Here is a 16,026-nt window from a genome sequence, read left to right on the forward strand (position 1 = left end):
ACTGGTGCGAGGAAGTCTTTATCAGGATTGGAAATGCTCTGGGCACATATTTGGACCACGACCGTACCTTTGTAGAATCGAAAAATCGAACCCTTGCTCGCATTCTGGTCCACTTGGACACTCGCGAGGGTCTGGAGGAGAAGATTACGCTTCAATGGGGAAAGTATATCAGGGTCCAGATCTTGGATTACGAAGGGGTTCCGTTTCGCTGCAGACGCTGCCACAAGGTGGGACATCTCTTCAAAGATTGCCCGCTCAACAGGAAATCAGAGGATACCCCAAAGACAACACCTGTTCCATCCAGAGTCAATTCGTCGGCTGGTACTCGTCCCCCTGCCACGGGTCCTGCCCCTTCGGCGAATTCTCCTATTCTCAAGTCGGTGGAGGCTGGGCACAGACCAACATCGCCGCCGCTGACCAGGGCTCGAGCTGCTGCTGAAGCCGCGAAAGTCTCGGGTATTTCTCTGATCTCTCCTTCCTCATCTATTGATTATAGCACATCTGTTGTTGCATCTTCGGTTCATACCTCCATGGCTCACTGCATCATGTCGACCCCTCCTCTTATCGCCACTACTGCCCCCTCTCTGCTATCACCTTCTACTTCCTCCATCTCGCCATCATCCTCCGGGGTCTCATCTTCTCATCATTATTTCCTCCGCTCCAGAACCCTTACAAATGGTACCCTGGTTAGACAATCTGGTTTAGGCCTCACCCTTCCAGGTTCAGTTCCATTGTCATCCCGGGGGAGGAAGTCTGATCTCTCCAAAGCCATCAAGCGAGCTGGGGCGGAGGTAGCCTCTGGCCGCCAATCCACTCTTGACGGGGTCCTTAGAGCTGTGAATACCCCGAGAGGAGTTCCCCCATGAAGTGTCTGTCTTTTAACTGCAGAGGCATGGCTAGTGCCTCCAAGAAACTAGCCCTACAGAGACTTTTTGAGGTAGAACCGATTGATATTATTTTGCTACAAGAAACACTTGGTCTGGCTGATCACATCACCCGCTCCCTACAATCTCTGGCCCCGAGATGGACTTTTGTGGCTATGGATGCTGTAGGGAGATCTGGGGGACTGGCCATTGGTTACAACCCTCGCTCCATCAGGGTTGATGCCTCTTGGGGGGGTTCTGGATTCATGGGCATTGGCTAAGCTCAGGAAAAACCTTCGGATCGTGAATGTATATGGACCCTGTCATCAGAGGGAACATTTCTGGCAACATTTTTTAACCCTCTCGATCCTTGCTTCTGATCACATTATCATCAGAGGGGATTTAAATTTTTCCTTGGGGTTCAGAGAATCTTGGGGGTCTTCGGCCCAGGTGGATGCTATCTCAGGGCACATGACAAATCTTTTGGAACAGACAAATTTTGTAGATGTTCCCATGCACAAACCTCTTCCCACTTGGAGAAATAGAAGGGTGGGTGAAGCTGCACTGGCTCGTAGACTAGACAGATTTTTAATGAAGAGCCCGCTCTTACAGCATCTGCACCACTACAAACAATGGGTGGGCTCAGGGGGCATATCGGATCACTCTCCTATATATCTGGAGATCCTTGGACCACATCAAAAGCCTAAAGCCCCATTTAAATTCAACCATGTCTAGTTGCAGGACCCTGCCTACATCAGTTTGGTTTCAGATTTCTGGACTGCCAACCCCATCAATAGAGCAGAATCTTTGGCAAAAGGTTTTTGTAATAACCTTTCCAAGCTTAAACACCTCTCTATTAATTGGGCTAGGGAGAAGTTAATTTGGGAGAACTCACAGCTGACCCAAATTGAATCTGAGCTGAGCTCTTTGCTTGATGAAAGAAGTCTGGGCTTCATCTTTGCGGAAGAAAAGGCACATTTGATTGAGTTGGAAAATCAGAAGGCACACATACTAAAAGAGCGCAAGGAATCCCTGAGATTAAGGAGTAGAGCCATATGGCTGAAAGCTAGTGATGACAACACTAGATTCTTTCAAAACTACGCAAAGGGGAGAAAGGTTTCTAATACCATTTGGAATCTTCCTTTACCTGAGGGAGGATTTGCTGACTCTTTCAACAAGCTCTCTCACCTTGGCACTAATCACTTCTGGAATCTATATAAGAGTCCTCCTGGAGAAAATCTTGCTGATATTATCAATGTGGCTGGTCATTTTCCAAGATTTGTCAATGAAGAAGAAGCAGAAGAGCTTTATGCTCCGGTCACTTCTGGGGAACTTGAAGGCACGTTAAAATGGTTCAAGAAGGATAAGAGTCCAGGCCCGGATGGCTGGACCATTGAATTCTATCTTGCTTTCTATGAGATCTTGGGGCAGGACCTATTGAAAGTTGTGGAGGAGAGTAGAACTACAGGATCTCTATACCATGCCATCAACTCGACCTTCATTGCTCTCATTCCAAAGTCTGATTCTCCATCCTCTTTCGATGATTATAGGCCTATATCCTTGTGCAACTGCCTATACAAAATTATATCTAAGATCATTGCTAACAGACTCAGGCCTATTCTCTCCCGGCATATTGCTCCTCAACAATTTGCCTTCCTTGATTCCAGACAGATTCATGAAGCCATTGGATCGGCTCAGGAAGCCATCCATTCAATTTGGACCAGACATCTAAAGGGCATCATTCTCAAAATTGACCTGTCCAAAGCTTTTGATCGGGTCAGTTGGCTTTACATTAAGATGCTTCTCACCCATTTGGGATTTCCTCATAATTACATTACATGGATCATGGCCTGCATTACCACACCCACTTTCAGTGTCCTCATAAATGGCTCGGCTTCTCATTTCTTCCATTCTGAAAGGGGGCTTAGACAAGGCTGCCCTCTTTCTCCTCTCCTCTTTCTTATTGTCATGGAAGGTCTCAGTCGACTCATTGCATCGGCTAAAAGGGAAGGAGACCTTTGTGGCCTCAAGATTTCTGACGATTGTTTTCTCACTCATCTCCTATTTGTGGATGACGTGCTTATCCTGCTGGATGGTAGCATTCGGGATTCCCGTACTTTCTCCAAGATTCTACTCCTTTTCTCGTCCGCCACTGGGATGCTTGCTAATCAAACAAAATCTACCATCACCTTTGCTCGAACATCCGTCCATGAATCCCATTTTGCACATCAGCTCTTTCCTTATTGTATTCACCCTTTGGATAGAGGTCTCAAATATCTGGGATTTTGGTTAAAACCTACCTGTCAAAAGATTGCAGATTGGGTCTGGCTTGTCACAAAGCTGGAGAAGAGACTGTCCATCTGGAGTCACAGATATTTATCCAGGGCGGGCAGGCTTGTTCTTATCAAATCGGTTCTGGAAGCTACCCCAGTTTTCTGGATGGCACTTGCATGGATCCCCAGGAATATCCTATCTCGTCTGCAGCAACTGTGCAATCGATATCTTTGGAATGGGAATCAAGACAAAAAAAAATTGCCTGGATTAGTTGGAGAAAGATTGCATTGCCAAAGAAGTGGGGTGGATGGGGTTTAAAAGATCTCCCTCTTTTTGCGCAAGCCCTCGCTGCAAAAATGGGTTGGACCCTGCTGACCGGTCAGAACCTATGGACCTATATCACATATCATAAATACATCTGGCCACAGAATATTATGGATTGGGTTCGACTGCCTAGTTGGCCGACGACAGGCATCTCATCAGTGTGGAAGGCACTGCTTCACTCCCTTCCACATATTAGAGACAATCTGGTGTGGAGAATTAACGATGGTTCCCTGGCTCGGATTGGCCTGGATCCATGAATTTAACAATATCTCTTGCAATCATATCTACAGGGAGCATAACTGCAGTGCATGGGAACATCTACAAAATTTAACAATACCATGTTGTTTACTCGTACCCTGGTGGTCAACATGGTAGGTTAATTTGCAGAGACACAACTCTTGCATACAAACTTTGTTTGATGTGAATCTTGCACCATTTTAAACTTTGAGAGTGTAGAATAGCGCCAAGAAGTTTCATGCAACCAAGAGTTTTTGGACGCCAAAAAACTTCGTTTGATTCCTCAAAATGGGTCTAAAAAGTTTCATACCCCAATTGTCTAAACTAGGACCTGTTGGTAAAAATGACCCTGCAAGTTAATTCCTCCAATTTTTCCACTATAAAAGCATCAAGATAGATGACAAATAATATGATGATTCAATTCGAATCAAAAGACATGTGCATCACAAGAGCATTGGCCTTGAGAAATTCTACATCCTTCATAATTCCCAATCAGATGTAAGAAAGTCTATGCATGAGATCAAGGCACAAAAAATTGTTGAGAAAGAACAGCAATCTCACGCATACTCTAATAGAATCTAAAGTATTTTTTAGCTGAGTGCAAATGCACATCTACACGAGTTAAGGTAGAAGCTGTAGGTACATCATATAGATTAATGTTCTATGCGTGTCTCCACTAAATATTATATCTATCAGCTATATCGCTCCAACCACAATCACCTGAAATGGTGGATCATAACAGCATTCAACATCCTAAATCCAATTTGGGAAGTGTGTCCTCCAATTTCCATCGCAGATTTTCAACGTTCAAACAAGTGAAGGGGCATATACTTCATGCACAACTTTTCCCACATTAGATACATAAGCATGGCTGTGCATCAACTATGCTAGGCAGGTAGCTTATGCCTTAGACCTTTTTACATATGCCAAGCTACACAATTTTTGCAACGACTCTTCCTGAAGAAGAGGCTGGGCAAACGCACGATTGGAATAAAAGTTAACTCATATATGAGGAAGCATTCTCGATGTATAGAGCAGTAAATTTGTCCTAAATATTTGATGAAATGGAAATAGATGTCAATGCAAGATGCATTGCATTCTTTTTAAGTTTCCAACTATAGCCACATGAAACATTCACTGTCACTGATCTGTCTGCTTTGTCACTTTACATTGGCATTTCACTGTAACTCCCTTAGAACTCAGATGTGGCGATGATAATTATCTCTAATACAAAACTGATTCTCAAGGTAAAGCAAACTTTAGTAGAAACAAAAGAAGCACACTGACTGACAAACGAATAGCAAATGTAGAGACAAGAACCACTTCGTCAATTTGTCAAAGCTTTACCCTGATTTGTTAAAACAACAGCTAGAAATGTACAATGCAATCTAGAAGTATTTTTATACTTCCATACTAATAACTTGAATGTCTCAAGAAATTTCAATATCATAGAAAATTAGGAGGATTGACAAAAGGGACCCTAACATGTTTAGACATGCTTACATCCTTCCAACCCCTGAAGTTCAGTATCTGAATTTGATATAGCAGAGGAACTCTCAAGAATTGTCAGGAGTTGTTGTGCATTGGCATCCTCATCCCATGAGAGACTCCGCATGCCTGCTGCCTTACCAATCTGGGCTAGCTTCTTTTCGTCTAATACCAATTCTTTTATTTTATTGGACAGGATGTCTATGGGAGCATTCAAATCAACACCAAAAACTTGACCTTTTTCTGGGTCCAAAAATTCTGCGGCTCCAACTGCACCGCCTGGTCCAACATGTACGATAGAAGGGGCTTGAAATGCAGCTGCCTCAACTATAGTCATTCCATATGCATCATAGATACAGGGATGCACATTTAATAGTGTCTGAGAATAAATATCTGCAAGCTGACTTGAACCCATAAAACCGTCGTAAACTACTGCGTTTGGAAATGCGATCTTTACCCTTTGTTTAATAGACTTTGCATAATCTCCATTTCCATGAGCTCCTCCACATAGAAAAGGTAAAATGCCTTGTTCTGTCATAAAATCACTAAGAGACTCAATAATTGAAGCAAAAAGGTCTGCATTTTTCTCTTGAGAAAGGCGGACGCAGCAGGAAATATACTTCCTCCCCTCCTTCCATTTCTCTGAGCTTTTCAACACTGACATAGCCAAAGACTGGATGTCTTCTCGAAGTGGAGGAAACAGGGGCCTAGGCAAAACACCAGGAGCGATGCCAAATCCAAGTTCTGTTAAGAGTATGTGGGCATCTCTAGAGCTTAAAGCAGCAACAACAGAGGCCATTGACACAGCCTTTGATTCCATGTTCTTATAAAATTCCTTCTCCATTATCCCCTGATCACCCTTATACTCTGATATATAATATATGCGAAATTTGAGAAAAGCCATTGGCCAATGCTGGTTTCCTGCAGCCTCCTTTAGGCATGAGAATGCAGGAAGCGCTGACCAATCTACAACCAAGATCCATGATGGGTTGAATTCCACGACCATTTTCACAACACTTTCGGTCATGCCATCAGCAAAGCTACGCCAAGGGGATTTCCAATCCAATCTTCCCCATTGCGCTCCATCCACTGCCACATCTATTTCATACATCCTTGATCCAATTTCTTGCATGGCTTCGTGCACGTCTTCTGCACCACTGTTTGGACCAATGGTTCTGTTTGTCGGTTTGGCACTGATTACCAATACATGGTTGCCTCTTTTCGCAAGGGATCGTGCAATCGATTGGGCATAGACTCCATTGCCACTAAATGTGGATTTCTTGTACTCAAGGGTCATGATAACAAATCTCATTGGAAACTCCTGTTTAAGGTTGCGCATTGGAACAGTGCCGGCGGTATAGAATTGGCTAGAGGATATTGCTCTGAATAATATAAGTGCGAGAACTATGATTCCCCCAAGCAATCTACAAAAGAACCACCGACCTGCCAATCTGGCCCGTTGCACATCAGGCAGGAGGGATCTCAACGAGGCAGGCACCACACCCACCGGGTGCAATGTGCGAGGGCGCCTGCCTAGCATGCCCAAATGGAAAAATCTAAAATTTGCAAGCGAACCTCTTGAGCCACGGTGAACACGTGGGTGCCTAATAAACACAGAGCTAAGTTTCAGCCCCGAGTTTCATCAACATAAAACCAGAATCCAAATCTCAATAAATATGTTCTCCAATCAACCCTTCTTAGTAGCCCATCTCTTCTAAATCATTTATGATGGTATATATCAATCTTTTTTATGCGGCAGAGGGTGAAACAATGATTATTCACACAAACCCTTTATCCGTAATGCCTTCAGCCCATGTATGAAACTTCTGAGAAAGAAAGAAAAACGCATCTTCAGATCACCATTTTTCTCAAAAGCCGACCCTTTTTCTCGGTGGCTGAAAAGTATTTTCCTTATCCAAATCAAGGCCTGTTAATAACCCATATGCAAGCAGAGGCCGGGGGCGAAAAATAGATTCACGCTCTCTTCATTAATGTTTCACAGTTTAAAATTTCATCAAACGATCCCAATCCCAAGAAAATGAGTTTATTAATCCACAATTACTCCAACCACCAACTAGCCATGTTTGAATTTAATGTGCAAACATCAAAGTCTATGAGATTTAAGATCAATCAGCAGAGTGAGGAGATGTTCAAACAAACTGAATAGATTAGTAGACCATTCCCAGCAGACCGGATTGCCACTTACTTACGTCTTTGCTTTTGTATTCTCGATGAGAAACAGTACCCAAACAACCAAATTGAAGAAGAATGAAGTTACACGCATGTAATACCTGTAAATGAAAGTAATGGCAGATCTTCCCGGAAGGATACTATTACATGTACTCAAAAAGACATCTCGTACGTGCTTTCTTCAGCTTCATTAAGAGGCAGGCAACTCGCCTGGTTTGGTTAAGGTACCGTTCGTTTGTTTTCTTTGTACAAAATAATAAGTGCGAGGTAGGTTTTCAAGTAGGTTTACATTTTGCATAGTTCATACATTTTTAATCGCTTTTTAATATTTTTTTTAATTCAATACCTTGAATACATTTTAATTTTTTTTAGGTCAATACCTTGAATACATTTTTTTTTTAATTCAATAACTTGAAAATTTTGGAGCATTTTATTTTTAAAACTAAATAATTTTGAAAATGGTATGGGATTTTAATTAAAATTGAAAAAAAAAGGGACATTTTATCTATTAATTAAGGAAAAATTATTTCATCTTAACTTTTTAAATATATATAGACATCTAATTATATATATATTTTTAAATTTAAATTTGGGAAAAAATACCCTTTTGAATATATATCGACATCTAATTATATATATATTTTTAATTATGGAATTCCTTCTCTTTAGGATTGGAATATCAAACTTTATGAGATTTGGCGAGGTGATTTATAGCTTTTATGTTGGCAATATGCTTTCTAATTTTATTAAATTTTGTAATGTGATATGTGATTTTATGTGGTTTTTTCATTAACTATATGTATTTTTAGATTTTACAAAATTTGATTTTTAATTACAAAATTTTACAAAATTTGATTTTTAATTACAAAATTTGATTTTTAATTATTCGTTATTTAATAACATGTTTTGGGTAGATAGTTTTATTCATTGAATTAACTTTTGGGCTTAAATTTAAATTTGTATGTGGAGTTAAAAAATAAATGTTTTTTTATTATCCTTGTTTTTTAAGGTTAGGGAGATTGTGGTTGGGCAAATTCAAGGTTCTCTGTTGTGGTTATTGTTTGTTTTATGTTTTTTTTGTGTGTTGGAGATAGATACCTAAGTGTGTTAATGGTTGTCTATTATACATACAAGTTTCGATAATATATATATAAATGTAAAATGTAATGTAAAAATTAAAATGTGAAGTGTATAATGTAAAATGCAATGCAAGATGTAAAATGTAAAATCCATATAAATTAAAATTATGATTTCGTAACTATATTTAATACTTAAAATATAACAAGATTTTTAACCATACATATTCACCCCAACTTTACCATGGATATTATTAACTTGTAAATAGGCTTTGTTACAATACCATGGTTTGTCAATACCAAATACCCAAAAATCATAACTCATTTCATAATCAAAATAATTTAATTTTATAATATTTTTTAACTAAATCTAAAAGAAAAAGGTTATAATTACTTTTGAGATATCTTTAAACCCTTTATCCTCGCCATTACTAAAAACTTTCATAGATATTGGAGAGAGAAAGAAGAAAGGGAGGGAGGGAGAGATCGAGTTGAAGGGGGGGAGAGAGAGAGGGAAGAACAGAGAGAGAGAGAGAGGAAGAGGGAGGGAGCTGGGACAGAAAAGGGGAGAGAGGAAGGAAGAGAGAGAGGACTTGAGATAAAGAAGGAGAGATAGTGAGGGAGAGAGGAGAGCGAGAAATAGTGAGGGAGAGAAGAGAGTGAGAGGAAAGAGAGATAGGTTACTTCTAGATATAAAGCATATAATTTATTTGAGCCTTAAGCAATCCAAGCCTCAAGTGAATTGACATGATTACCACTAGAAAGAGTTGTACAGAGACTACAGGGATGCATCGTAATGTTCACACACACATGTATATAGGATATACATGTGGAAAATTAGGTTTATGATGTTAGGTAATCATGCCACCACAAGTGCACAATAGTGTATATGATGAATGGTTTATTAGCAAATTATATGTGACTTGAAAGTTGGAATAAATAACATTTAACTTGGTTATCATTTTTTAATGTGTTTATGTATTTATGGTAAAACTAAAACTAACAATTTTATTTATTGATATGAACCAACCTAGATCCATCTTAACTATGGATCTACCAAGCATCAAGAGGGATCAAATATCTTGAGGTGCAAACCTCTTTTAGAGTGCAAAAAGATTTGATCCCTCTAGGCGCTTGGTAGATCCAAAGTCAAGATGGATATAGGTTGGCATAGATAGAGGCCAATATCCACAAGTTTAGGTGTTGTATTATATGACAATATTTCTGTTGAATGATGGTAATTTTCACATGTATTTTTCATATATTTTACTAGGTTAAGCTAGTCACCTTCTTTTTGGGTGTGTGCCCTTATTGTATGGACCCATCACCCCCCTTTTGAAGGTATGCCTTGCTTCTCGAAAAGGCATGTCACTTGAGTTGTGTATAAATACATGGCTCGAGCTCTCATTTGTATTATCTTGTCATTTCATTCATATTGATTTATTCTTTAACTTACACACACCACATCTTATGGTTACCGTGTTCATGGCTTTGTTGTCTCTTCTCTAGACCAAATGGACTATGTATTCCTTGCACATATGAAACCATACTTTGCAAATTGTGTTACATTAGATTCAAAGGAAAATGCTCTTGGTATTAACTCCACCTTAATTGGATATATTTTTAATATTCTAGGGATTAATACTTATATATTGGATATTATAGTTGGTAACATATGCTTACTCCTCAATGTTTGGCAATGACTTATAATGAATTTGACAAGTTTGTGGTTGATGCTAGCAAAACCGCTTTTACGCAGTAAAGCTTCATCTTCACTTAATTTATACGTGGACCCGTGGGTTATGGCCCACGTTTACATCGGAAGCTCTATAATAGGTGGTCTTCCCCTAAAAACCGGAAACAAACAGCAAAGAAAACCCGCCAATGAACGTCGGTCCCACTCTGAACGCTAAAGACCGGATCTCAAATAAAATTAACCATGTTGAAAAACACATCGGGTCTGAAATGCCATTAACCTTCGCACATGTTCGCGCGCGATTACCGTCCGATCTTTTACCCAACGAACGGTCCTGATCGGCGAATCTCAACGAGGTTTTAAACCCGTTGATTAAACCCTCATCGCGTCCGATTTCCAAATTATCGCTTGTGTATGTTTCGACGAGATATCCGTCTGATCACAGGTTCAACAGACGGCTCGATCACTTCCGGACTTCAACTGAATTAAGGTATGGTTCATAACTTCATCGGGTCCGTTTTTCAAATCCCGCTTATGGTTTTGAGGTCGCGCGAGAATCCGCTTCTGCCTACAAAAACCACTCTTCCATTGATTAACGCCCATGTTTCTATGCCACGTGATGACCGTAGATCTCTGCCCATAGAAAGGCTGCGACGACTCCTCCAGATTCCTCTTCCACCATTAATATCCATTGATCTAAACGATCTGACGGTTCTCGTTCTTTTCTACCTACGTCGTTGATGTACTGTGTATTGATGGAATTCGCTTTAAACACGGCCTATCTCTTTCATACTCGTTAAAGCACTCACATACTCCATACAACACTCAATCTATGACATCGTATAAACATTGGATCACCATTGATCCCTATAGTCATGGATGGTCGATATATAAATCTATAACACAGGATTTTAACTCTTCCATCACACACATCTTAATTATGATTAAACAATACACAGGCACACGAAATACATACAACACACATATTTCATTATATACCGAACTAGATTACAGTCTAAGGCATCTCAGCCTTAGTCACAAATTCTCCTTTTGAATACATTGTATCCAATCTCTCTCCCATCTCCACACGTAGTTACACAATTTATAGAAATAACTACAGAATCATGGATCATTCTAGATCCATGATCTTCTCCTAAGATCGCTCAATCATATCCCCTAATCTCTATATATGCATACATGGCAGATAATTACATTTGATTAAGTCTTCTAAAGACTTATCAATTCCATCAATTTAGCTCCGTTTTAAACAGAATTTGCCCCGGTTTACCATGATTGTCCACATTTTCCCTTTTCACAGCTCTGAGTTTAAATTTTGATTAAGGGTGCCCGGATGCTCCTGCATCAGACTCCTGAGGTACAAAAATTTATGACCTCCTGGTCATATGCTTCTCCTTCATCCCTTAGCAATTCTACCCACCTCCTCAGTGGAATTGTCGTTATGATCTTTCCGTGAGTTGCAACGAAACCTCTACAGTAACAATCTTCCCTGCTACACAATACCTCACCAAGCTTCTCCCCTCTAAGCTTAGTCTTTCAGCATCCCTCTGGTTCTCTTCTCTTTCGAACCATATGAGCACTCCATGCTCTAGGTTGTTACACTCTTCTCACCTTCCGCTGCCGCTATCTGTACAACAGTGTAAAGACCACAAACTCACCAATGTTCAACATAATTGTACCTCCTCCTTTTATTTGCAAACTCCTTTTCACAGGAAATATTTTCCTGGCTTCGATACCACTTTGATGCTAGCAAAACTACTTTTACGTAGTAAAGCTGCATCTTCACTTAGTTTATATGTGGACCTGTGGGTTATGGCCCACGTTTACATCAAAGGACTTCCCCTAAAAACCGAAAACAAACAAACAACGGAAATCCAAAGAAAACCCACCAATGAACGTCAGTCCCACTCTGAACGCTTAAGACTGGATCTCAAATAAAATTAACCGTGTTGATAAACACATCGGGTCCGAAAATTCCATTAACCTCCGCACATGTTTGCGCGCGATTACCGTTCGATCTTTTACCCAACAGACGGTCCTGATCGCGGGATCTCAACAAGGTTTTAAACCCGTTGAATAAACCCTCATCGCGTCCGATTTCCAAATTATCGCTCTTGTATGTTTCGATGCGATATCCGTCTAATCACAGGTTCAACAGATGGCTCGATCACCTCCGGACTTCAACTGGATTAAGGTATGGTTCATAACTTCATCAAGTCCGTTTTTCAAATCCTGCTTACGGTTTCGAGGCCGCGCGAGAATCCGCTTCCGCCTATGAAAACCACTCTTCTACTAATTAACACCCATGTTTCTGTGCCATGCGATGACCGTAGATCTCCGCCCATCGGGCAGCTGCGACGGCTCCTTCGGATTCCTCTTCCACCATTAATATACGTCATTCTAAACGATCCGGCAGTTCCCGTTCTTTTCTACCTACGTCGTTGATCTACTATGTATTGGTGGAATTCGCTTTAAACACGGTCTATCTCTGCCATACTCGTTAAAGCACTCACATACTCCATATAGCACTCAATCTATAACATCGTATAAACATTGGATCGCCATCGATCCTTATAGTGATCGATGGTCAATCAATAAATCTATAACACGGGATTTTAACTCTTCCATCACATACATCTAAATTATGATTAAACAATACACAGACACATGAAATACAGACAACACGCATATTTCATTATATACAGAACTAGATTACAGTCTAAGGCATCTCAACCTTAGTCACAAATTCTCCTTTTGATTACATTGTATCCAATCTCTCTCCCATCTCCACATTTAGTTACACAATTTATAGAAATAACTACAGAATCATGGATCATTCTAGATCCATGATCTTCTCCTAAGATCGCTCAATCATATCCCCTAATCTTTATATACGCAGACATGGCAGATAATTACATTTGATTAAGTCTTCTAAAGACTTATCAATTCCATCAATTTAGCTCTGTTTTAAACAGAATTTGCCCCAGTTTACCATGATTGTCCACGTTTTCCCTTTTCACAGCTTTGAGTTTAAGTTTTGATTAAGGGTGCCCGGATGCTCCTGCATCAGTGGTTGTTTATTTGTGAAGAGAAACCCCTCTATACTCCTTTGATGCAGTTTCCATTCATAGAGATTTGTAGGATTCTTCCCACTCTAGTTTACAAATGATTTTCAAAGTATTTCAATGGATCCATATAGTTGTGTGGATCTTCATCCTTTACATGATGATATTTGTCCTTATGGGACATCCTATATGCAACACACTTAAATGGATCTTTCTTTCAAAGATCTATCAGATACCCCCTTGCCTAATTGTGGAACCTCATTGGTGTTGGTATTATGGTGTTTTTGAGATTCTCTATCTTTAGATAGCCCATGGTTAACGTTACAAGGGGAAGGTGTTATCTAATGCTTTCTCTGGTTGACCTCATATCAATTTTTGGGGAGAATGTTGTGCATTGGGATGACCTTATGTTGAGATGGTTTCATTAACCTTGTTACTCTTTTATTTTAATGATGCTTGACCATGTTTTCAAGTTGGTTATCAACACCCCAACTCTCATCGCATATACTCTATATTTCGGTCATGCCAACTAACGAGCTCTTCAATAGCCTTTTAATTACTTATCAAATAACTAAGGAACTATTCATTTTAATTATCAATCATGTCTTCATATGAAATTGCAAACTATCATGCACCATATATGTTAGTATAATATTGTTAATTTGCCAATGAGGTTGTAGTATTATAAATGAATGTTACAAAGCGAGATAATAAAGTCATTCACAAGTCATTGTGAAAACTAAACCAAGCTTGCAATCAAAACCACACTTGTAGAATTAAAATGACACACTTCTACCTATTGGGATTAGGAAGCTTATTTTTGTAATCCTCAATACGGGTAGAATTACTATTCTAAGTTGCAAGAAAGGAAATATCACTCCTCTACCTAGTGGGCTTAGGAAGCTTACCATTGTAACCCTCAACACGAGTAGAACAAACCACATATGAAGGAAATAAATCACACATGCATCAAAGACGTGACTTTCTCAAGGATTAGATGATCTTGAATTTTGTAACAAAAATGCACATGATATGCAATGCTACCAAGCTACAATATAAAAGCGTTAGAAGCTTGAAACCACAATTATGATTTAAATAATATGAGTACAAACATAAATAATAATTGCAATCTTATAAAATAGAGTTAAGAGACATAGTAATTATAAACAAAGTAAATAATTTTGGTCTTGAAAACATAATATTATATTTGTCTTATTAGTGAGTTACAACAATGTAATAAAATAGAACAATTACTAAGCTTATTGAATTATAAAGAAATACTAGAAACTAAACTATATAGTTACAAGTAGAACCTGGTTATGGAGGGAGTCCTACCTTCTTAGGCAAGCCACTAGTTATAAGAGTAGCAGTGTTCCAAGTGGATACGGGTGGCCACTCACCAATTCCACTAGCTCAAAGAATAGTTCTCCATATTGGCAATCTTTCTACAATTTTTTTGGGTCCTATGAGGTAATTTTGAAGCCCTAGATGACATTTTTTTGGATGTGGCGGGGCCTAAGTGATGGTTGCAAGCTCTTTCTTGGGCCAAGTAGGAATATGTACTTCTCAGCTAGACCTTTCCAAGGGGATACCAAGTGCACCAAACAAAGACCATATGCAAAAGTTTCAACCCCAAGAAGTTGACATACCAACTAACTATAGAAATTCCTTGTAGATTCAAACTACAAATTGTAATATGCTAAACTAATTGACTTGAATATACTCTACTCATTAGCAGAAACAATAAATGATCGATGAAATCATGAAGCATATAAGAGAAAGAATTCAATCACACATAACATAATGATTTTTTGAGGAAAACCACAACTAAAAACCCCTGCTATTTGTGTATTGCATTAATCATAAAATATGAGAAGATTACAATTTTCTGCTCAAACCCAAGCAACCTCTGCACTATCTCTATCTATCTCACTGCTTCCTAGACAAGCTCAAGCCAATACTTAGCAAAATTCTTGCTTGCCAAAGTCCCTATTTCCTTGCATTGTTCCTCAAGGAATTAGCCTCTATTTAATTACGCCGTAAGGCGTTTCCCTATGAAAAACACTTTCCTTTTTGCCTACTTGTCATCTTTGTGCATCATTGGATTAAAAGTTAGACGATTAGAAAAATTTTAGCCATTTGATCGTCTTAAAATAATTGGAAAAAACAGTTATTGAACCTAACTCCTTAGGCAGTACGGCTAATGGGTAACGACCCACTTCTCTCGGCGGTGATGTTCGCTGAATTGCAACCTGTGCTCTTAGGTGCCAGCTCTGCTATTGCGATTTCGAAGAGGACGGTAACAACTGATAGGAAGTTGCTAGAAATGGCCCTCCGCAGAGAGCATGTGTGGGAAGACGGTGGCCTTGGAGAAAACACTGTGGCCAATCGCAGAAGAGCGTAGTCTTAGGAATGGTGAGCTCCTAGATGGCCTTCGCCATATTTTTCCTGACGTCAGTGGCTTCAATGCAAAGGGCGATAATGAAAGATTTGCGTCCTCAGAGTGTTAAATCTTTTCTCTGCAGGGCCAAAAATCTTCTTGAAAGTCTTGAAGCTATTTATGGGAATCGATGCGTGATCTGGATAATCAATCTATAACGAAATTATTCTGTTGTAATTATCCAAATTTGTAACATATTTTTTACTATTACAAAATTACGAAAATATGTTGAGAAATAAGTGGTTGTGTTTTGAATGGGTTAGGCTCATTTCCGCTAACATCTATAGTCGAAATTTCATCCCATCACTGGTTGTGTTTCAGGGGCAGTAGAGGATTTAGGCTTAAATGTTTGTAA

Source organism: Pinus tabuliformis, chromosome 5_2 (genome assembly GCF_031772625.1).
Source record: "Pinus tabuliformis cultivar Carrire ecotype Pingquan chromosome 5_2, CPIR1, whole genome shotgun sequence".
In the NCBI taxonomy this organism is placed as follows: Eukaryota; Viridiplantae; Streptophyta; class Pinopsida; order Pinales; family Pinaceae; genus Pinus; species Pinus tabuliformis.